Here is a 22876-nt window from a genome sequence, read left to right as displayed (position 1 = left end):
TAGCCTCGTAATGGCAAGGTTAAGAGCAAACCCAGCCTGTACAGACGATTGCTTAGGCAGTCAAACCTGATTGATTGAGCCCCTTGTTTGGCTATAGTGCGTGTTATGTGGATATCTGATTGACATGCTTGTTTGAGATACCTGTTCTCATTTGATGATATATGATTGTATGCTTGTGTGCTAGCTTCTTTCCTGGTTAGGTTAGTTGCTGATGCAAGTAGGATAGAAAACCGAACTTAGGTGAACGATGCATGACAACATTAGGCTCGAGTCTCAGCTCCCTAATCGTGTGTCTTTCCCCGGTTTCTGGTTAGCAATTTAGTCCCTTTCAGGGGAACTACATCGCCCTGATCCTCGTGCCAGACGAGGTATGTAGGCAGGGGGTCGTGCGAGACCTCTCCGGGCAACCTTTTTCTTTTTTGCGTGCGTTTGCTTGTTATCTGACTGTGTGTTTTGGCTCGGATGCCGACGTAAGCCCAGTGATTGGCAGTCGGGCTCCACGTTTGCCCTTTTGAGTGTGTTTTGGTTCGGATGCTGACGTAATTCCATCCAGTGGTTGTCGGGCTCCATGTTTGCCACCCTTGCTTGTTTGTTTTGTGTTGTTTGGCGTGCGTAAGCCGAACTACAGAGGCTCTGATTCTTGTTCCAGACAAGATATGTAGGCATAAGGTGCGATACCTTATCGAGCCCTTTCTCTTAACCCCACCTGCGTTCCCCGTGTGTGTGTGTGATGTTTAGCAACCTTTTCTTTTCTTAGAACGTGGATCCCGTCGAGTACGACGGACGTGAGGGGTGCTAATACCTTCCCCTCGCGTAACCGACTCCCGAACCTTTTCTCTCTGGTCGCGAGACCATGTCTTTCCAGGTTTCTCTGAGCGTTTCCTTTCCCTATCTTGGGATAAATAACGCGCAGTGGCGGCTCTGTGTGTTTTATTTTTTAGGCTCGCCGGTTGATTTTTCGCAGGATGCGACAATTACGCAACATTAATAAGGTAAACACTTATAGTTGGGGTTCAGCTGTGTTGGCCCATATATATAGTGCAATGTGTAGAACTGCAAAAAAGAAATACCTGTACTTTTTTTTCATGTGCTTATTTGCTTCAAGCTTGGGGGTGGTCTAGAATGTCGTCGCTCGTCCCGATAAATGAGCGCCCATTCGTGTTCCCGTTTGCAACCAAGTAAGTCTAACACTTTATCATTCACCATTTAGTTAATTATATTTATTATTATAATTAACAGTAAATAATATTTTTCACTTCTTTTTATTATCTTAGGTGGTCAGTAAGGGGAATGAACTACAATAGATGTCTGAAACACGCTATTGTAGTCTATCGAAATCTATTGGACCGCATTGGACATGACGATGTAATACTCCTACCAAACTATATTTTAATTTAAAAATACTTCTCAAATTATTTTCCATCTAACGATTTGGTATTGTTTTACAATTTGTTTGGAGGCCATATCTGGGTCTGAATCATGATGTGAACCATGATGATGATGCAGTTTGGACAATGAAGACACCGATTATCCGATTCACTACAATGGAAATGCACCAAAGTGACCGGGTCAAACTGCAGTTCGGAATGCTACAACAGATTCCAGAATCTCCCACGTGTTTAGGGAATTGGCATCAAAAAATGGTCGATGTACAGTGGGATTATTCTGACTGGAGAGACTTTGCAAAATACATGGATCGTCAATGGAGGAATCCACGATAACACATCTTGAACGAACCAGTCATCCAAGGTGCAAGACCCACTCAACAATATATGGCATGGTTTAGGTATGTAACAACTCAACAATTTGTATCTGAGTCGCGGTATTTGATGGATCCGCGCCAACTTGCTTCATCATCGTATTCCCCATATCAATTCACCACCCAACACCAATGTGAACCCACCCAAACCCAACAACCAACCACGCAACATCAACCGACCACATACACACAACAACCAAACACCCATTATCGCAACCCGTTCATGCCAACCACCCAACAACCAACCATCCAATGTCGCACCATGTTCATACCACCCACCCAAACACAAAACCAAGAATCAACCCCTGCATCCACAACCGTCTACAACCCAGATAATTCATATGGGTCACTTCAGCGTAGCCCCCCACCAATGAACAACCAACCACTATTTAACTATAGTACGCCCCAGGAACCATTGCTTCGTTTTCAAAACGACTCAATGGCCCAATTTGGGCAACTATACCGTCCCTAATTCACCCAACCCTAACGCGCTAACTACGATGACATGGGAAACTAACTCCATTACGGAAGCGCCGTTGGCCAGAGCCCCTTCGGATATTGGGAGCAAATGATGACACATCTGTCAAATACCGCAAGAACTTCCGCCAGACCTTCCAACCAGCCATCACTCGATCAGGTCAGCACCGAAAGACCTCAGAGACAAACTAACGCACCGGGATGTGGAACCGGGGGACATTATAATCGGGCGGGTCATTAGTTTTTTGTCTGTCCAATGTAACCAATTATTACATATTTAATGAATTTATTTTTTTTCATTATTATTTCTTATGTATTAAATAATAAATATTAAATATTAAAAATAAATAAATAAAAAATAAATAAATAACTAAAAAAGTTAAAATAGAATAAAAAAAATAAAAAAAATAATAGGAGGGGGTGTATGCGCCAGATGAATTGGCGCATACACCCACCATTAAAAATACACACAGGCGCCAGAGGCATTGGCGCCTCCTCGTGAGGGCCAATGCAGGCGCCACAAGCATTGACGCCTCCTCATGAGGCCCAATGCATGTGCGCAAATGCTACTGGCGCATCCTCTTATTGGTATGGGGGTGCGCCAATTCATCTGGCGCATCCTCTACCAAACATGGTTATTTTGTTTTTTTTTTTAAAATTGGTTATTTTAGAATTTTTTTTGAAAAATTTGGTTATTTTGAAAAAAAAATCAAAAAGTTGCTCACAGTCAATAATATATGGATTTGCGTGATCAAATAATCTAATTCCATCCTATGTTATCGACTACTTCATTTCATGACATACAATTGTGAATTTTAATTCTTAGTTATTTTTCATCCAACACAAAAATTGACAATGTTGCTAAACAAATAATCATTAAAATGTAAAATAAGAACATCAAGCTATTCATCTTTCAAGATCAAAACAATTGAAATGTTCGAATGAATCCATAATGTTTCTTTGTCTCCTCATAGAACTTTATCCAATTGCATCTGGATTGTGGGACTAATGTTATGTGCAAGAGCCAAAGTGAGGCTAAGGATCATAATCATAAGCTGTTGATTATCGAAAAAGGATGATGAATCGAAAATAGTTTAAATTGTAGTAGTATTATAGAAAAAGTATATCAATCTATCCAAGGCATCTGGATAAAACTTCATGGCAAATAAATAACATGGTTGCTTTGATCCATTCCACATGCAAGGTGTCATCAATATTGTTCTCTGCAAAGCATATGAAATTCGCAATTCAAAAACATAATTTAGTATCATTATGTTGAAGATTTTTTCAATCATTTATATCTTTGGTTCACTTGTAATATGTGGACTTTCATCAAAGGACTGTAATGAATGAATGAAATTATGTCATAATATTAGAAGGAAAAAAAAGGTGAATTGGTAATGCATGTTTAGTTTGAATCGCATACGGTTAAGGCTTTGAGGACGTCATAATTAATATCTCGACCAGCGAATGATCTCGAATGCCATTTTCCTTCTGACCAATCAACGTATGTTACCGACCAATTTGAAATTCCACCTGGATCAAGCATCTAAACATATAACGAGTAAGTTAGCAACGAAAGAGAGGAACGTTGTTGCCATTTAGAAGAAATCAGAGTGATGAACATTGTACACTGACATGGAAAATGGTCGGTAAATAATGCTTGTCCGAGTAACAGTTGCGTCTGCCATCCATATTTGGTTGTGGAAGTTAAAAAATATGTAAACTCATTAAGGATTTGTGGTTAGAATGAAAGAAAAAAAACTACTAGTGATGCTTTTGTAACTTGTTTAACAAAAAATCTATTAAATCTCTATGTTCATTGATTAATGAACATATTTAACAAGAGTAACATACTTTTAAATCAGCAAAAGCATGAATAAAGTGATTATAACTTATAAGTAACATGGAAGTACCCTACAGTGATACTTGTATTTTGTGTAATAGAGACTGTCTGCAATGACGATAACAACATGTTGCCGCTTCCTTGAAAACCACTATAGAACAAACACAATCCAAACTAAATACATGCCACAAGAAGTTTCAATTGATTCCTAAATTTCTACGACCTAAATCATACATGCGAACCCTTTCAGAAAACCTTCAGTTCTATTTCAGGCAACATATACTTTATAAATCTCCCATTTCCATGAGGACCGGGATCGAGAAAGCTTTTTATTTCAGTGGAAGTTTAATTAGGTGGAAGAAGAAGAATTTAATCAGAATATATATATATATAATAGTGTCTTACGATTCGATGAAGCTCACATTTGTATACATTAAGTAGTTGTAGACGAACTCGGTGTGACATATAGGTACATAACTGAAACAAAAAGGTGTCATTGAATAAGATCAAATCCTCAAAACAAACACTACTTTACACGAAGGATAAACCATATAAGAAAAATTACCCGTCGGACAACAATACTGTAGCGGTAAATTGATGACCATTAAGTTATGGATAAACTTAATGTCAATAAAACCAGAGTCGCCATCGCGATTTTATTGTTTCCAAAGGAAAAGGGAAAACTACGAACAAAACCCAAAGATAAGAAGTTTTCAAATCAAAACTAATAAAATGCCAGAGATTACAGGTAAGGGGGTTGGTTGCACAAAGAGAAGGTGTTAGCACACAAAGTGTCCTAGGTACTCCTAGGGAGCCCTTTTTTTATGTGTGTATGTGTTTTTGGTATAAAATATGTTTGTAATAAATAGAGTGTGGGGATGAGAAAAGAATTCATTAATTATATTTTTGTATTTGACAAGACCTTCGGACTTGTGCCTACGTACCAACATAAAAATGAGGGATCAAAACCTCGTAGTTTGTGGTATCAATTTCAAAGTGAGTGAATTGCTTTTAACAAAGATTTAAATTGAAAAGAGGCACAAAGGGGCCTAAAAGAGTTTGAATGGGTGTTAGTTCTTTTTGTCTTTTGAAATTTTAAGTCAATATGGTTAGATTCATTTACAAGTTTGATTCAAGAAAAGAGTATAAAAATCCATTGGCATAAGGCCAAAGTTTCTAATTTGCAATATAGTCTATGTTTTGAAATCACAAGCAAATAAGGTTTTTGAAAAGGGGGAGAGATTTTGAAATTTAAGAAGTGGGAGGAGATGAAGAGACTAATCCTAAGCAAAAATTTAAAAGTTAAGAGTTGAAAGGATCTGACCAATGGGATAAAATCCAATAGACAAGAATGTCATATAGAAACCCACTTTTCCTTTGGACTTTAAATCAAGAAATATCAATAAGCAAGTAGCAAGATGAAGAGCAAGGCATCAAATAAAGATAGCCACGTCCAAGCTAGCAACTTCATAGTCTTCTTCTTAGTCTTCCCATGTATCAGATGACATACTCCTTGAGTGACTCAGAATAAGGCATTAGAGACAGGTTCAAAGTAACATTTGCATCAAGGCCATGTAGCAGATGAACTCAAGTGGATCCCAATATTTGCATCATATGAAAGCTCTAATCACAATAACTTGGTTTCAGAAATGTTGGCATTGGCCAAGTCCTTTTGCATAGGGAATGTTGCCTAATTCTAAGTCCAAAGCTTAGATAAAATCCAACAGTCCACACAAACATTTTTAGGGTTTTTGTTGTTTATTAGGTATTTTAAGGTCCTAAGACCACAAACACAAACAAGATACACAAACAAATATGTACAATAACAATATATGGCTTAAGTGAGCAAAGTGAAAATGGCATAAACATAAACAAGTTAAATGATATGTAAAATGGCAAATGGAATGGTAAATGACTTGAATTTAAATCGCATAAAGTAAATGACTTGAAATTAAAAGCAATAATAATAAAAGTTAGTCAAATGTTAGTTGATTAGATGTTAGTGAAGTTTTGCTTTTCAATTGATTAAGTCATTCTTTGGAGAATACTCAACCCTCTATTCACAAGCATGGATCCTTGAACCAAGACATCTTCCAAAGGAAGGAAAAAAGGCCAAGTTTCCACACAATATCATGAAAGGGGGAGACTTACAATCTCACTTACTAGAATGCTATGCCATTTGGGTCAAAATTTAGCGCTATGTTAAGCAATCATAATTGGACTTATATAGAAGTCATAACTATCTGAGGTCGGGCAATTGAAATCTTGGTGTTAATGCATGTTAGAGATATGGTATAATGAACCATACTCCTAAAACATACCACACACAAAAACAAAATGATCAAAGGATGGACCTAATCTCATCCATACTTGTATTAGTTCATTTAACATGAAGTTATTGATGAACCAATTAGCCTTAGGATATTGAGACTTCATTGGTCAATGAAAGGGATGGTGTAAAATGGGATTGAAGATGAAGAGGGAGGGGAGATGAGACAAACACAAGTTGGTCATGGGAGGAATTTTATCAAATTAAAATCATTCATTCATTTTGGGAGATGAAATGTACATTTCATCAATCCCCTAAATCCAATGATTCTAATCCAACAAAAGTCAAATCAACCTTGACCAAGGCCCAAACACATAGACAAACTTCACAAGTCAATAAAAATGGCTCAGCATAATTTCTACACAATTGATCAATTAAAAATCAAATTAAAATGCATTTAATTAAATTATGTTTCATCAAAAACCTAAAACCTCTTCAAAACACCAAATAAATGGCCAAGAGATTTATCCTAGGTCAAACAAGGTCAAAGGACCTTAGGCAAAAAAATTCATTATTTTTGAAAGGTCAAAAGTATTTTTAAACAATTAAAAATATGCACAAAAACAATTAAATCGTGAAAAACATCAAAATTAATCCAAAAAATAATTTTAATTCAGAAAATGAAAATTGAAAATATTTCAATTTTTTGGTGGAAGTCCCATATTTTTTTGGATTAATAATGAAATTGATATGAATTAATTAAAAATAATGGATTAAATGAAATAATCAGAAATTCAAATTGATCTCCCTCATTAATTGAGGTGGCAAATTAGATGATTGGAAACACGCGTTCCACCAATGCTTCAGTCAACTGTCCCACACGCGTGGTAATCAATTTGGATGGATGAGATTAGAAGCTATGGATCAGATCAGATGGTTGGAACTTTGCCAACACACCACCGGAGCCCTATCTCCGGTCATCTTCTCCAGTGAGGACCACCTGATTGGTCCAAGCTCAACTCAATGGAAAATGAAAAGTGAGTACACAAATTTTAAGGAAAAATGCTCAAGAGCACGAATCTGGCCTCAATTTTGTCCAGTTTCAAGTATAAAAAAAGATACAGGGATTTGAATTTTGAGGATCATGAATTGAGTTGCTTCAATTTGACCTCAAAGCAAATCAATCTTCTGACCTATATTGATAGGACTTAAGACAACCAAAAATCACAAAGAATGGTGGAAAATTGAGAGAGAAACGAAGAGATGAAGTTTCTGAAAAATCACCTTCGAGTTGATCCAATTTCTCTTGATCTTGATCTGGATTTGATTGCTTTCTCTTCCTCTTGCTTGTAGAAACCAATTGATATGAAAATGGAAGTGAATTTCTTGAGTTTGAACTTCCAAACAAAAGATGAAGTTCAAGCTCGATTTCAAGAGAAATCTTCAGAAATTCTATGGCAGTGGGGGTTTGAATCAGTCTAGCAAAGCGTGGGCAAGGTGTTGATGTTGATTCTGAAGCCTTGAGCTTGTTTAAATAGGTAATGCATTTGATTTTTGCACCACTTGAATTTTGGCCAAATTTTGAAAGCTTCTTGCATGGGTGCATGAGCAATGGTTTGGGCCTAAGGAGTGATGTAATCCACTTCCAAATCGTGTGCAAAGTGTACTTAATTCATCATGTGGAAGCATGCAAACAAGAATGATCATTTAAGTTCAAAACTTGCCAAAACACTTCCCATAATGGAACTATGCGCAAGTCCCACATACTTTGGCCAAATGAGATGATCTTGGACTTTTTTGGAAAGGTGATATTAAGGGGAACAGCTTTCATGTTGAACACTTTTTTATTTGAATCTTGGATCATGATGAATTTTTAGGTGGAAGTTTGGGAAATCAAACATATTTGAAAATTTTCTAAGTCCCAAGTCAAATGTTCACTTCTTCCATCTTGAATAACTTTTTTTATGGGCTTCAAATGAGAAACGTTCCTTCATCAAAGTTGTAGCTCTTTCAAACCTATTCAATTTGGTCACAAATTTGACATCATTTGAATTTGGCATGAAGGAGTATTCATTTTAGAAGTTGAGGAAAATCACTTGTTCAATGGTATCTGCCTAAAATGACCTATAACGTTTCCTATTGGCACATGCATTTTCAAGTTGAATTTGAAATTACTCCCAACCTCAAAGTTGAAGTAGACATCGTGAATTTGATCATATAATTTGAATGGATTTCATCTTATAGAAATTGAGTAAGTTATGGTCTTGGGAAGTTGACCTCCAAACTAGGATTCAGACAAAATGACCTATAATCTTTCACCATAAAAAATGAATTTCCAAGCAAAAATAGTTATTGACCTTAACAATAAAGTTGTTGGGAATGTCATTTTTAGTAACTTTTCTCTTGGAACCATTTTCATATGACAAACATTGTAGGAGATAGGGTCTAGGGAACCCCAGTTTTGACCAGTTAACTTCCTCTGATCAACCACCATGAACCATCTTGATAGCTTGATATTCTCTTGACTTTTGGGACTCATGGAGGATAATATATGCATTAGATGATCAATTATTGAAGAAAATTATTGAAGAAGTCACATAAGATACCCAAATGAATTAGGATTTCCAAGGCAAACAAACTCCAAACTCTTGATGATTTATTGATCAAAATGATATGTGAAGATCATGGGGATCCATATATGATGATTAGAGCCAATGTAAACCAATTATTGATTGTGCTTCTTGCATTGAGGGTCTCATACCCTATAGATGAGCTTGATAGAGCATAGGTGAGCATACACACTACCTACAAAAGCAACAAACTATACATTGATATATTTTTGGTATTTTGGTTAGTAAATAAAGAAAAATGGAGTATGATACAATCAAATGTGCTTGGTGATCTCTCCTAATGCAAACCCAATGAGTGAGGGGTAAGGAGGATGCCAAGGTGTGATCCTAATGCTAATGCATATGATGAGATATCATGAGGGATGTTAGGGTCAAAATTGGGGTCTTACAGCTGCCCCTATTTAAGGACGTTCTAGCTGAGGAGATTAAGGTTAAAATCTTCATATCGACTCAGTAGAATGGACTTAAATAATAACATATAGAAACAAATTTTTGTCCCTAAGAGACCTCATGATGCATATGTCATGAATGTTAAAAATAATCTTTGTGGGGAAAATGTTGCCACAAAGGAAAAGAATCTAGAGAGACTGAAAGTCCACAGGAGTATAATGCATTTCGTAAGGAAAACTTACTGGGGAGACAGAGACCCCGGGGGATAAAAAGTTATGCATATGTCAGACTACGACTTAAAATTGATAGGGTACACGAGGGATTCCATGAAAATAAATCAATGGAGACTCATCCGGGGATAAAGGGGAAAATTTGCAGGGGAAACGGGTAAATCAGGGCGAAACTGAAATACTCGACCCAAACAGGATACGACAATTTCATTGAGGAAAAACACTCGAACTCAACTTGGGAAGAATGAACTTTAACACATGAGTGACAAAAGTATATTATCCATTATCGGTTACTGGGTAAGGAGATAACATAATCTGACAGAGAGGACGTCTGATACTGGTTAGGGTAAACATATCAAGGATGAATCGTTAAGGGCAACAAAAGGTGTATTCATTACCAGTTACAGGGTAAGAATAACCAGCTGAGGAAAAACCAAATAGGGTTTACAACTACCAATTAATGGGCAGAAGACCACAAAGAAAGAGAATATTTGTCACTGGTTAAAGTGAACATATCAAGGATAGACTCAAATTGAAGAATATCCATCATCATTTAAGATGAACATATCAAGGATAGACTGCCGGGAAAAGGTAGGAATTACATCTATCAGTTACTAGATAGAATACCGAAAAGAGAATATCCGTCACCGGTTAGGATAAACATATCAAGGATAGACTTCGAGGGGAGAAATAGGATTTACAACTATTGGTTACTGGGCAGAAAACCGCAAAGAGGAGGAAACCCGTCATCGGTTAGGATGAACATATCAAGGATTAACCCTATGGGGAATGAAATAAGGATTACAACTACCTTTTACTGGGTAGGATACCAAAACGAGAATATCCGTCATCAGTTAAGATGAACATATCAAAGATATACTCAAAGGTATGAATACACGTCATCGGTTAAGATGAACATATCAAGGATATACTTCCTGGGAAACGTGAAAACGGATCCACTGGGGAGAATAAAGGAAGTAGATTACTTTTACCGGGTATTGGGAAAGAGTAAAGTACTCATAAATCGAGAAGAATATTACCATTTACTGGGTAACAGTCTCTCGGGGGATCAAGGTATATATCTAGGCAAGATCTAGAAAGAAAAAAGTCAATTAAAGGCTCAACCCGATGAGGATATAACTCAAGGGGAGTGGTTCCATCCAGACAATCAACTGGGGAGGAAGCTAAAATAATGATCATCCACGAGGAAATAACTTAGTGGGGAATGAGAAAGGTTAAATTCCTTCTGCCTATAGGGATTGACACTCTATAATTGAAAGAGGAAAGACACACCAAATCTGCGCGGGGGGAGAGGATACCACCATAGTAGAGGATTAGAGAAAGAATGAATCACAAAATGCAATGATAACACGATAATGAAATCCATGAATGTATATGTATATGTATATATGATGATTATGATGACAAAACAATCACAAGGATATAAATTTCAATGGTCTAAATCATCATTACAACACTTAGCCAATCTCAATAGGACAGAGACATCAATTGGAGAAAGAGATGTTAAGGATGAACATGAATTATCTCTCTCGAAGACTCGACCCTGGTTGGGGAAAGAGGACAAATTTGATGAGGACCTGCACCATCGACTCTGTGGGGAATTTCAGGTCAACACCATATCAAATGAGAGACAACCTTGCAGAGGACCAAAAATATTGCTCAAGAATCAGTGCTAACAGGGATTAGGCACAAACTTTGTTGACGACTCGAGCGGGGTAACATTCTGTGTTGAGTCTATGCAAACCGCTGAGACGATGCGCCTACAACTCAAAGATAGGGAGGCAAATACGAACTCAGTCGGGGAAACCAACAAAACTCGGCTGGGGAAGTTGATTTTCCGTTTGGAAAAGATGATCGAACCAACTACTTGGGGAAGACCAAGAATGCTTCACATTTTGGGACTTACCTATTCTCAGATTGCTGTTGATGTTCCTTTAATGGAATTGATTTCTTTTAAAAAGTAATTGCTTTTATTATTTTAAGAAAAACATGATTTTGATTTTTAAATTCAATTTCAAAATGATCATCATAAAATTTAATTCTATTTAGCTGAATAAATAAGAGTAGAAACAATTGGATAAAAAGCTCAACTTTATTTAATAGAATGGTAGTCTGTAAATGACAAGACTCCATAGATCCTTACAAAAGTTGAAAAAATGGTAATTTACATGGAAGAGGGCTACATTGAATACAATGATCACTACTCCTTCTACCAAATTTGATATCCACCATGCTCTTGGCTTCGGTTGAAGATGACTCAGAACCAAATGACGTGCTCAAGAATCTCTTCAAAATCGAAACTCAACTGGATGCAGTTACTTGCCATAATCCCTAATTTTTGCATAAATTGACCCAAGGCGGGGTACTTAATTTATCGAGATAAATTTTTCTGTTTTATGTCTCTAACTTTTGCTGGGATTGCCCTTTCGGGTTTTCAATCCACCGAGATGCTCATTTATGCCTAAGCCGCCCTTTCGGGCTTTCAACTTAGCGAGTTATTCTTTTCTTTTTAGGCAAAGTATTTCTTGACTGCATCGACATTCACAGGACGAGTGAACTCTTCACCATACATAATTGTAAGAATCAAAGCACCACCTAAAAAGGCTCTCTTAACAACATATGTGCCTTCATAATTAGGAGACCATTTCCCCCTAGAATCCGATTTGAAAGATAAAATCTTCTTGCATACAAGGTCACCTTCTCCAAACACACGAGGTCTTACCTTCTTATCAAATGCTTTCTTCATTCTTTGCTGATTTAACTGACCATGACACATGGCAGTTAACCTCTTCTCTTTAATTAAGTTCAGCTGGTCATATCTGGTCTGACACCATTCAGCTTCTGTCAACTTGGCTTCCATCAGCACACACAGTGATGGGATCTCAACCTCTATCGGGAGCACAACTTCCATGCCATAAACAAGTGAGAAAGGGGTTGCCCCCGTTGAAGTGAGGATGGATGTACGGTACCCATGTAAAGTAAATAGAAGCATCTCATGCCAATCCTTGTATGTCACAACCATTTTCTAAATGATCTTCTTGATGTTCTTATTTGCAGCTTCAACAACCCCATTCATCTTAGGGTTGTAGGGAGAAGAATTATGATGTGCAATCTTGAAGTCTTTGCAAAGAGTTTCCACCATGTTGTTATTCAAGTTTGATCCATTATCAGTAATGATCTTACTTGGCACACCATACTGACATGTAATTTAATTCTTGATAAACCTCACAATAACTTGCTTGGTAACATTTGCATACGATGCCGCTTTAACCCACTTTGTGAAGTAGTCAATAGCCACCAGAATGAAACGATGTACGTTTGAAGCTTTTGGCTCAATCATGCCAATCATATCAATTCCCCACATGGAGAAGGGCCATGGGGAGGAAATGACATTCAACAGTATCGGAGGAACATGAATCTTATATGCATAAATTTGACACTTGTGGCATTTCTTCACAAACTTGCAACAGTCAAATTCCATTGTCAGCCAATAGTAACATGCTCTCAACATCTTCTTAGCCATAACATGTCCATTGGAATGAGTACTAAAGGAACCTTCATGGACTTCAGTCATCAATAAGTATGCTTCGTGTCTATCCACACATATGAGCAGAACCATATCAAAGTTTCTCTTGTAAAACACATCACCATTCAGGTAGAAATTGCCAGCTAACCTCCTCAAAGTATTCTTATCTTTCAGAGATGCCCCAAGCGGGTAAATATGACTTTGGAGAAAACACTTGATATCAAAATACCATGGCTTTTCATCTTTGATCTCTCCAACAGCAAACACATGAGCTGGCATATCAAGAAGCATCACAGTCAAATTGGGAACTTCATTCCAAAATTTCACCACAATTATAGAAGCCAACATTGCAAGAGCACATGCCATCCGATTTTCATCTCGAGGGATATGATGAAATTCAACCTTTGTAAAGAAAGTTGAAATCCTCCTCACATAATCTCTATATGGTATCAAACTGGGTTGATTTGTCTCCCATTCACCTTTGATCTGATTTACAACCAAAGCTGAATCTCTATAGACGTCAAGATATTTTATTCTGAGATCAATGGCCTCTTCAAGCCCCATAATGCGAGCTTCATACTCAACCATATTATTCGTACACTTGAAAGTCAATCTGGCTGTAAACGGAAAATGAGTGTCTTGAGGAGTAACAATCACTGCCCCAATGCCATTAATATACTGATTAACAACTCCATCAAATACCATGCCCCAACGGGAACCAGGTTTTGGCCCTTCTTCAAGCAATGGTTCATCGTAATCTTTCATTTTCAAGTACAAGATCTCTTCATCAGGAAAATCATACTGCATTGACTCATAATCTTCAATTGGTTGATGGGCCAGATGGTCAACCAAGACAATACCTTTAATAACTTTCAGAGATCGGTATTCAATATCATACTCGGATAACAACATCTGCCAACGGGAAATCCTCCTAGTTAAATCAGGCTTCTTAAAAATATACTTGATTGGATCCATTTTGGATATCAACCAAGTATTATGATTCAACATATACTGACTCAGACGCTTAGCAGCCCAAGCCAATGCGCAACAAGTCTTCTCAAGCATAAAATACCGAGTCTCATAGTTGGTGAACTTCTTACTGAGGTAGTAAATTGCATATTCTTTCTTTCAAGTTTCATCTTGCTGACCAAGAACACAATCCATACTTTCTTCAAGCACAGTCAAATACATGATCAACGGTCTTCCTTCAACAGGCGGAGATAGAATCGGAGGCTCAAGCAAATATTCTTTGATACTGTCAAAAGTTTTCTGGAAATCTTCGGTCCAATCACAAAACTGATCTTTCCGAAGAAGCTTGAATATAGGCGCACATGTGGCAGTCATATGCGATATAAATTTTGAGATGTAATTCAAGCGGCCAAGAAAACCTCTGATTTGCTTCTCAGTTTTGGGCGCAGACATCTCTTGTAATGCTTTAACCTTGGAAGGATCAACTTCAATACCCTTCTCGCTGACGATAAAGCCCGACAACTTACCAGAACGAACACCAAATGTACACTTATTGGGATTCAAGCAGAGTTTATATTTCCTCAAATGCTGGAATAACTTCAACAAATGCTCAACATGTTCTTCTTCATCACTTGATTTGAAAATCATATCATCAACATAGACTTCGATCTCTTTATGCATCATATCATGAAAAAGAGTGGTCATAGCTCTCTGGTATGTTGCACCAGCATTCTTTAAACCGAAAGACATCACTCTATAACAGAATGTTCCCCAGGGTGTAATGAATGTGGTTTTCTCCATATCTTCGGGTTCCATCTTGATTTGATTATAACTAAAAAATCCGTCCATAAACGAAAAGACTTTGAATTTAGCTGTATTGTCTACCAACATATCAATGTGTGGTAGAGGGAAATCATCTTTCGGACTAGCTTTGTTCAAGTCTCTATAATCAACACACATACAGACTTTTCCATCCTTCTTAGGAACAAGCACGATATTGGCTACCCATTGGGGATACTCAGCGGTAAAAATAAACCAGCATCAATTTGTTTTTGCACTTCCTCTTTGATTTTCACTGCCCTATCAGGGTGAGTCCTCCTCAATTTCTGCTTGACTGGCGGGCATTCTGGCTTCAACAGCAACCTGTGCTCCACAATCTCAGAATCCAAACCAGGCATGTCTTGATAGGACCAAGCAAACACATCGGAATACTCTCGGAGAAGATCAATCAACCTCTTCTTAGCCTCTGGACACAATTGAGACCCAAACTTGACCTCCTTCACATCATCCTCGGAACCCAAGTTGACTAACTCAATCTGCTCTTCAAATGGATGAATGGCTTTTTCCTCGTGCTCAAGTAGACGAGATAATTCATTAGATACTTCTTCATTAATCTCCTCCTCGGCCTCAAATACAGGGAAATCAAAATTTGGAGAGGGAGTAGGATCATTGTATTCAATGGGTTTAGAAACCAACCTGCATAATAATTTGATTTTTGATTTTAGAGAAGTGCATTGTGACTAAATATTATGCAGATGGGAAATAATTATTTATTTATTTATGTTTTATGTGATTACCATTTTCAGAAAAGCCAAAAGTAAAAATAAAAACATTATAGATGTGGATGAATAGAATTGCATTTTATTGATGATAAAATTTGAAAACGACTAACAATGTTCACTTCTCCCTTAGACATAGGAGAAGGATTTTCTCAAAATAATGAAAAACAAATTACTTAGAGCGATGGACAATAACAGGAACATCAACAGCAACCCAATTGTGGCAAGCCTTTCCATGCGTCACAAAATTGGCGCAATCTTCATCTTCATCGTCCTTGATTACATCAGTTGATTTTTGTTCATTACCATGGATGAACCCTCCGCTATGGAAACTCGGTTGCATATCTTCGACTTTGACATTATATGGCCCTTGCTGAAATCCTAATTCATCTCTGTTCTTGTTCTCGGCGACCTCTACCATACGACCTCACTGATCAGTACTGCCATCTTCAACAATTTTTTGCGCATCTTTGAAAGAGGACATGAGTGCCCCAGTTTTCTTCACTTCAATAATAGATAGAGCTTGGAACGGAGTTCCAACCTCCTCCTCAGCTTTCATATATGAAAAAGACGACAGATGTCTCACCAACAACGCTTTCTCCCCACCCACAATGATAAGCTTGCCATTCTTCACATATTTAAGCTTTTTGTGCAAAGTAGACGTCACAACTCTAGCCTCATGGATCCATGGCCTTCCCAACAAGCAGCTATAGGCTGGGTGGATATCCATTACTTTAAAATTAATCTGAAAATCACTCGGACCTATCTTTACTGGAAGGTCCACTTCTCCTATAACAGTCTTGCGAGAACCATCAAAAGTTTTAACGATTACCCCACTATACCTTATCGGGGCGCCTTGATAGGATAACCTTGACAAAGTTGACTTGGGGAGTACATTCAAAGAAGAACTGGTATCCACCAACACATTTGACAATGCGTCTTCCTTACAATTCATCGATATATGCAGTGCTAGATTGTGATTTCTGCCTTCCTCAGGAAGTTCTTCATCACAAAATCTTAAGTTATCGCAGGAAGTGATGTGAGCCACAATATGGTCAAATTGATCCACAGTTACATCGTGTTCTACGTAAGCTTGCTCTAGCACTCTCTGCAACGCTTCTCTGGGCACTTTAGAATTCATGAGCAGAGACAACACTAAAAATTTCGAAGGAGTTTGGAGAAGCTGCTCCACCATATTAAATTCGCTTTTCTTAATCAATCCCAACATTTCATCGTCATTATTAGGCTTCAATTTGATGGATTCAGCAGACTGACACATTGGAGCGTTAACTGGGTTTACTGCAGGTGCATCAATCTTCTTACCAATAGACACTTCTTCTATCACCTCTTTCAAAAAGACAGGTCCAAACACACGATTGCTACGGGTCACCTTCGTAATATCGGTGATGTTCACAATAGAATTGGTCGTAGGCAATGGAACCTCTTGACCATTCTCTACCATGGTAGCATTATATTGGTATGGAACAACTCTATCAGATGTATACGGGACAGGGCCCGTTAACCGTATCACTAACGGAGATACCGATCTGTTGACGCTGTTACTACTACTGCTGTCAAAATGAATTACTACCCGCTTTGGGGTCTTAAACACTGGTACTATCACATTCACATCATCAATATCCCTCGACTATTGAATCTGGATTACATTCTCATCCATCAACTTCTGGATATCTCTCTTGACGATCAAACACCCACGGGGGTTTACACTGCAAATTGCACAACCATCATTGTCATGCTCACAATCACTGATGGTACACAGGGTCCTATGCATCTCCACCAAGGACCTACGAATACGTCGTACATCGAAAACTTGAAAGCTTCTTGGACAACCATCTACCATATTGACAAAGGAATTACCATGAGCAAGCAATAGGTTAGCTTTCACATTCGGCGCACGGTCCTCAAAGGACACCATCCAACTTTTTACAAGATTCTGGACCTCATACCTCAACGAGTAACAGTTTTCGATATCATGGCCAGAGCTCCTTGATGGAAGGCACAACGAAGCTCGGGGTTATACCACCATGGAAATGGTTCTGGAATTTGTGGCAGATTTCTTGGCTGAAGTAGGTTCTTGAGAACCAAAGACGGGTAGAGTTTAGCGTACGACATAAGAATAGGGTCAAAAGAGACCTTCTTCCTCTCGAAATTCTATTGTTGATGATTATTGTTGTTGTTGTTGTCGTAGTTGTTTGTTCTTTGTTGTGGTTGTTGTCGACGTTGTTGTTGAACTTGATTGATTGTTTGAAAATAATAGAATTACTGACGAGACTTAGTGATGATGCTGACGTGGTTGCGAATTTCTTTTGACATGAGGCCTCCTATGCCTCCCTTCTAACACTGCATTAGTTTCACCTTCCTTCTTTCTGGAAAAACTGCTTCCATACTTCTTGCTCGATAACACCTCTTCCTTAGGCAGACATCCCTCTCGGACTCCTTCTTCCAACCTCATCCCCATGTTTACCATTTCGATAAAATCACTGGGGGAACTAGCAATCATTCGTTCGTAATAAAACAGACTCAGGGTCTTGAGGAAAATCTTGGTCATCTCATTTTCTTCCAACAGAGGATTGATCTGAGCAGCAAGTTCTCTCCACCTCTGGGCATACTCTTTGAATGTCTCTTTGTCCTTTTGAGACATAGACCTTAGCTAGTCTCTATCAGGCTCCATGTCCATGTTGTACTTATACTGTTTCACAAAAGCTTCATCCAAATTGTTAAATATGCAAACACTTGCACCATCTAGCCCCATGTACCACCTCAGAGCGGCACCAGTCAGACTGTCTTGGAAGTAGTGAATCAATAACTGATCATTATCAGTTTGTATTGACATTTTACTGGAATACATAACAAGATGGCTAAGTGGACAAGTATTTCCCTTATACTTTTTAAAGTCAGGGACTTTGAACTTCATTGGGATCTTGACATTTGGCACTAAGCAATGTTCAGCAACACTCTTATCAAACAAGTCCTTTCCTCTCAACGTCTTCAATTCCTTTCGCGGATCAAGGAACTAATCCTTCATCTCGTCCATCTTATCATAAACATCCAGACCCTCAGACGACTCGGAATGGTAGATGGTGTCCTCAACACGAGGCAGGGTGTGAACGACTAGAGGCGGCACAAACATGACCGGGCTAGATGCCGACATATAAGCAAAGGTGGGTGCAAAGCCTTCAGGCATGAAATTCGGTGGCCTTCCCCACGGGAATCCAACAGGCATAGTCAGACCAGATTGAGTAGCAGCCACAGGTACAGTCGGGGCGGCAACCTCGGAGATGACAGTCCTCTAAGGAGGAGGAGTTGTAGGAGTTGGAGAAGACTGATTATGTGTAGAAAGAACAGACTCCATCATAGCAGCCAGGCGAGCAATCTCATCTTTCAGTTCTCGGTTCTCTTGCTCTAAGTGCTCCATAATTCTCTATTGATTGGCACGAGTGTTGTATCGGTGAGTCAGCTTGACTGAAGCACAGAAGAATAATCGATAAGACATCTGGCGGAAAAAACCTGTTATGCAAATGATGCATGAAATGCAATGTTTTGTTTATTTTTGCTTTCAAGGAACAAACTATTTTATTTGCAAATATATAATAATAACAATTGTAATAATCTGTTTGACCATAAAATCTCTTTTATTCATATAATTTGGAAGGATTACACTGAGTACATTTTCAAAAACCAAAATATAAATAGAAGAGAAAAGGAAACTAATCATCCTAAAGATCCCCTAACAATAGTATCAGATGATATGGTAGAAGGTGCATACTTCCTTCGGATGCATCGAATATCAGACTCAAAAGAAGTCTTCATCTGAGCCTTCTCAAGGATAAGCTGATCAACAATCTTCTTCTAAGCACCGGAAGGTTGAGGCATACTAGAGGAAGATGGACCCTCTGGCTCTCTCTGACTCTTCACTACTTGGTCTTCAATAAGTTCAATAAGTGCATCTTTGTCCTTATAATCAAGCTGTAACTCCTCATGCTTTCGGCTCAAAGCATGGAATCGCTCTTCCCACATACCATTCTCTTGCTTCATCTTGGTGAGTGTGTCTTCCAACTCCTCTACATCTTGGTTAGGGAGAGTTAATGGCTCAGCCACAACCATAGACATAGGTCTCTCACAAGCATAAGGCATCTTCAACTTCAAAGCTCTCTTCTTCACCCAAACAGTGTAAGCCTCCAAAGCTACACAGTTGCGTGGACCAAGCTCGCATCTTCCTTTCCTATGCATATTATGCCAAGCATGTACCATCTTCTGCTTCAAATGTTGGGGATGTTTACCCTTTTGATAGAAAATACCTTCAAACTAAGTGTTATTATGTTTGTCTCTCAAGGGGAACCCAAGTTGACGACGAGCCAAAGCAGGGTTGTAGTTGATTCCTCCTTGTGTAGCAATGAGAGGCACGTTAGAGAATTCACCACAACTGTCAATAATGTATAAGCTACCCAATGCAGAATCATACCAAACAATATCATCATTAGTGAGAGACATAAGTCTCTGAGACCACCGTAGACATTGCTTATTCTCCACGAAAGCAGACGTCTGAGGCAAGTGTGAAATAAACCACTTGTACAGAAGAGGAACACATCACACAATAGTCCCACCACCTTTAGAATTCCTTAGATGCAAAGATAAGTACACATCATCCAATATAGTAGGTACGGGATTCCCAATCAAGAAGATAATGGCATTAACATCAACAAAACCGTCAATGTTGGGGAACAAATCCAAACCATAGATATGGATTAAAAAGCATCAACGCTACCGGCTTGAGCAAAATAAGTAGCTTTCCCAATAAGGAACTCAAAAGTCAACCCAAATATTCCTCCTTTCTTCGCCCAATGAGCCTCAGTCTCGGAGTTCTTCAGATGAAGAGCTTCATCTATAATATGAGATCTGGGAATCTCCTTCAATCCACTAAAAGGCACCTTATTAGAAACAGGCATTCCCAAGAGATGGGCATACTCCTCTAATGTAGGCATAAGCTGATAATCAGGAAAAGTGAAGCAACAATAGAGAGGATCATAAAACTGAACCAACACACTTAAGAGTCCTTCAACCACATTAGTAGACAACACAGATAGAAGCTTCCCATGACGTTGCTTGAAGTACAAGGGATCTAATACAAAAGATGATAGCTTCTTTAGCTCTTTCAAATCAAGACATCTGAAAGTGTACTTCTTAGTGTTCCTTCGTGTAACACCTCAAAATTTGCCCTCCTCTCTTGGGACTAGCATTATCATATTTGCATTTCATTTTAGGTCATTAGGCATCTCATATTGCATATCATGTGGTTACATTGCGCAGGCTATCCTCCCAAGTCTTGATCAGAAGATGAGGAAGTCAAAGTGCAAGCCTAGGGTTTTATTGATTGATCAGGGCCATCTGAGGATTGGGCTGTGAATTAGGGTTTCATGATCCTCCAGGGTATTGGTCTTCATCTTGATTGAAGTGATACATCATCATCATCATGGTTGGATGTCATCAAAAGATTGAAGCTTATTCCTTGAGATTAGGGTTTTGACCACTGGTCAACCCTAATCAGTTGTATTGGGCCAAGCAGGGCTGGATCAGGAGATGAGGTTTATGAAGGATATGGGGTTCATTATTTGATTATATTGAGCTAATTGAGGCTAGGGTATCATGCTTGAGCCATTTCAGTTGAAGATTGGAGCTCAGATTGATCTATGCATTGCCTGATTCATCTATCAGATGAAAAGTCAACTGTGGTCAACTGTACATGATCTGATGGATTTGGAGGTGAAAATGAGTTGGATACATTTCATTCATGTTGGCACAAGTGTTAAATGACATTGCAAAGCTTAAAAAGGAAGAAAATCAAGTCAGGACAAAAACTGCCAAAAATAGAAAGTGACTTGTAACTGAAGTTTCCAAAAATGGAAAGTTTTTGACTTCAAGACCACGTGTCCAAGGAAGCTTCAAATGCAAATTTGTTCAACATGAAAGTTGTAGATCTTGTTCTCACCTTTCCAAAAAGTCCAAGAACTTGAAAATCCAATGTATGGTTGGAAAGTTATGGCTCAGTGAAATTCGAAAATGACTTGTATTCAGGAGGTCATAACTACCACATACTTTGTCCAAATTGCAAGTTCTTTATATGCACAAACTCCATTTGACATGTACTTTGAGGGTGCATCATTGGATTTGTTCAAAAATGGCCAAGGCAAAAAGCCACTTTTCAACTGGACAGCTGAATTGGACCAGGGGCAAAATTGTCCAACTGTCAAAATATTTGGAATTTTGAGATGGGACTTTTTCCAACACCTCAGGAATGGCATTTAGAATGTGTTTGAATCCTCATTTCATGGCTAGGATTTGCAAATTGAGTTTTGGTTTGAAAAGTGCAATGGTTGAAATTGGACATTATGCCATCAAAGGGTGAAATTGCAAAATACATGACCAATTGAAATGAGAATTGTTTCTACACATTACATATGGTATTTTGGACTTGTTGGAACCAAATTTGAGCTGGCATGTGCTGTCATGTGGAAGTTACAATTATGCCCTCACTTGTTAATAACCAATTTCACTTAACATTTCCAAATTGCTAATTATGTGATTAGAGCTTGGATTAAGTGCACATATATATTCATAATCATTGGTTAAACATAACAGAACCTCACAATTACCAAAGTTAGATCTAGAAACTCTTCATTCTCTCCATTTTCATCAAGAACACAAACACCTTCAAATCCACAATTCTTCATCATCCTTCAACGAAATCTCAAGATTCTTTTTGATTTGGATTGGTATCATCATCCTCACCATCTGTTTTGGTAGTTTGGAAGGAGAGGAAAGCCAAATCGTGACTGTTCCATAGCTCATCATCAATGGCAAATGCAAATTGTGGATACTAGAAGCCGTGGCAATTGAAGCTAGCATCTCCTATCACCTTCTATATCCTTCTAGTGCAACTGTTTTGGAGAATTGGAGCTCGAAGCCGCGCGCATCACGACTGCCATTACAGGTTTGAGTGAATTTCGAATCTCACCATTTGTTCGATAATGATGTGCGTTAGAAAGAGTGTTTCACGTAGGTCATGGATATGTTTGTGGTTTTGAGAATAGTTGCCTGTAGTGTGAGAAATCGTGATTTAAAGTTTCAATGTCAAACCCTAGATCGATCGATTCTTGAGTTTTAGGAATTATTAGGTTGTTT

The 22876-nt window shown here is 38.3% G+C and overlaps 1 pseudogene; it reads right to left on the bottom strand.

The window, feature by feature from the left end:
• Positions 1 to 3644: 3644 nt before the first annotated feature.
• The window catches only part of LOC127078823 (glycosyltransferase BC10-like), a 43255-nt pseudogene continuing 24023 nt past the window's right edge, over positions 3645 to 22876 (bottom strand).

Source organism: Lathyrus oleraceus, chromosome 5, assembly GCF_024323335.1.
Source record: "Lathyrus oleraceus cultivar Zhongwan6 chromosome 5, CAAS_Psat_ZW6_1.0, whole genome shotgun sequence".
NCBI lineage: Eukaryota > Viridiplantae > Streptophyta > Magnoliopsida > Fabales > Fabaceae > Lathyrus > Lathyrus oleraceus.
Note: the sequence above shows the minus strand (reverse complement) of the source record. Positions and strands in the feature narration are given on the sequence as shown.